This window comes from Colias eurytheme, chromosome 19 (assembly GCF_061535395.1).
Source record: "Colias eurytheme isolate Ceu_HAF_F1 chromosome 19, ilColEury1 Martin Lab GWU primary, whole genome shotgun sequence".
Taxonomy (NCBI): domain Eukaryota; kingdom Metazoa; phylum Arthropoda; class Insecta; order Lepidoptera; family Pieridae; genus Colias; species Colias eurytheme.
Window position 1 is genome coordinate 5,528,918 of NC_142998.1, and position 3,212 is coordinate 5,532,129.

The following is a 3,212-nucleotide window of genomic DNA, read 5'->3' on the forward strand; positions in this document are numbered from 1 at the left end:
TATATTGTACAGATCCCAGACATCCTATAGACAGATGTTGCCAACCAGTTTTGTGGTCCCCCTCTTCCCACCACGGTAATTAAATATACGGTATATAAACAAAGAAAAAATTAAAAATTTCCAAAACATGCCGTGTGGGGTATCAAATGAAAGAGCTTATTGAGTAGATCACGAATATATATAGCATACTATAACATTTCATACACTGTCTCTAAGATTTTTTAGAAAATTTACGAAAATGCTCCATTTTTGAGTAAACTTTAAACCTCATGAATTGAAATTGAAAACTCATGAATATATTTTTTAAATTATTATTTTAAATAATTAACAATAGTCCATTGTTTACATTGTTCAAGATTCTGTGTTCACTGAAAGTACCCTGTAGGTTATGATTCCCTTGCGAACAGCGAAAGTCGCAATTTGAGAAAATTTACAGCATAAACGGCTGTATCTTTTGATTGCGTTAGTTTATAAGTTTGATTTTTTCACAGCTTCAATGGACGGTACGGTAGACATTAGTATTTTAATATTAATTTCAGCTTCATATTTCTACGCGTTCCTGAGAAAAAAAGTTTAAAGATAAACAGGCAGACAGACGGACAACAAAGTGATCCTATAAGGGTTCCGTTTTTTCCTTTTGAGGTTTGGAACCCTAAAATTTAACCGGTATAAGACCTCGGGTATTTCTAGTTACATATTATTTTATATGATTGCCCCACCCTGAGCCCATGGCTGGCTACGCCCATGTTGGTTTTATAGACAGAAAGACTTTTTAAGGAGATTATACACTTCAGTACTATCGTTTATGCCAGTAGGAAATTTTGCTACATTTGCCCAATTTTCCTCATTATATCTATATTTTAGCTTCGATGTAAGACACTGTTCATAATATAATGTTCCCCGGGGCCCGGGCACATAGAATCATACAATTCCGGCAGAGATGAATATTTAAACTGAAAATTTAAAACTATTACAGTACCTACGTTCAATCATTAATTATAATATAAATTATACAAGATTATAGTATCTATATTTATGGTCAGGGAGAGACGTAGTAAACCTACATTTTGTGGCCTTTTCTGCCCTAAAATATATTAATTACATAGTATACTTATCATCTAAATAAATAACAATGAAGTGATAAACGCTTGCTTGTTTTCAAGATCATGTTAATATTTACTGGTTTTATGCACCTTGAGAGGATAGGCCTTTGGTTATATTATGTATAAGTATCTTGTAATCTATCGTCAATATAATCTTATGACTACCACCTGTACCCGTGGCTTCATTCGTCCTTTCCTATTTCCTAAGCCCTTAAAGTTAGATATTAATGATTTTTTAAATGTCATAGACTGAAAGGAGCTGGCATGACATTTGCAGAGGCGAAAGAGCGTTTGCACTTGCAGGCCCGTTTTTGATAACGTTTGGCTTGTCTTCGTTAAAGGGAAGGGGATAACGAAAGGATTGAAATAAAAGACTGGTAATGGTAAGGAAGTACGTGAGATGTTTAAGGGGCGGGGAGGGGAAGGGAGTCCTAGAAGGAATGAAAGTTTTTATCATCCTAAGTTTCTACGGTGATGAGAAATATAAACATTTTTAATTTTTATTCCAAACATAAAAGAAACATAAGTTGAGCTTAGGTATATTTTTTTATTAAACAACTTTAAATAAGCTTTAATTCTTCCATATTTTACTAATTAAATTTGATGAAATGTAAAAAATATTTTGTTGATGTGTGTTTATCAGAGAAATAGGTATTGAAATATAGTTGTACCTAATGAAAGTTCTAGGAAAAGTACCTACTTTACTTTTTCTTTATACTTAAATGGTAATTACTTATTTATTACCATTTAAGTAACTATGTTTTCTTAAACGAATGTATGTTGATAAATATTTGATTTCACAATAAAGCAATGACAATTATTAGTAGGTATTTAGGTAGTCGCGTAATTCTTATTTTAGAGTGAATTTCAAGATGATTCATAGATATGTGTGCATATAATATATATTATTTTAAATAGTAAAACAATCTTTTTATTCTGTTTTTCATAATTTTTCTTCATCTTTCCCATAGGAATTGGAACATTCTGTTTGTATTTTTGTTTGATTATTAAATTTTTTTAGAAAAAAAATTATACAGCGTAGAAATATATTATATACCTAACTAAAGATAAATCCTAAATTTAATGTAAATATTTAACGAGAGCAAACTATATGTAACATTCATACGTTGTAAGCTTTTAAATAGTTTAATCACTAAATCTTCACAACGTCACACGTTAATTGCCATGTATTGACTATTTTAAGATTTTATCAAATTGTTTACACTGCGATAAGGCCTGCAAAAATGATGATGAACCGGATAGTTCCTAGACTTTTATGTTAATTTCCTTTCAACTCTCTTTTTTAACAGGCTTTTATTAGCTTCACCTGTATGTTTGTGTGTTTGTAGACCGTAAACCATTTCTTTAGACTTGATTTTGAGTTTTGACCCACTTAAATCGGAAATTTTTTATTCAAACTTTGTACACTTATGAAGGATCGGTGACAATACAATAATTTCATGAGTTTAAGCATGTTTTTTTATTATAATGTTTATTTAGTATATAGAGCATATATCTAACAATAAATACCATTGTCCATTACGTACGTTTTAATTTTTCTATTTTCTTTATCTCAGTAGCTACGTGAGTTTTACGTTTTTAAGCTTAGATATTAAAATTGTTTTTCTTTTATATGTAGGTAATATATGCGTCATTAGATAAGTTAATATATAAGTAGGTAAATGTGCTTATAAGCATTATCGACGTGAACAAAAATATTATGCGCATCAACTATACAGACATATATAGTATATACCTATATACTTATTACTTATCTTAAAACAATAATATAAACGAAAATGATTTAAAAAGAACAGAGGTAAGTACATCATATAAATCAAAATTATCTCACAATTCTTGTAATTACAGACAAGACAGTATTATCAATATTTTCATGCCCTTATTATATGCTACATGTCGGTAAATACCTACTTATTAGTAATCATTTCCCCGGAAAAATAGTAACTACGTCACGTCAACGTCTAGAATCCTTATCCAAATAATGTTTAGATGTTTTCGCGCAGTATTTGCTATAAGATTGTCTCTGTTGACACTCCGAGGCCTCCTTTGATATATAGCTTGTTACAGTATCATCCCGCCCACACTCTC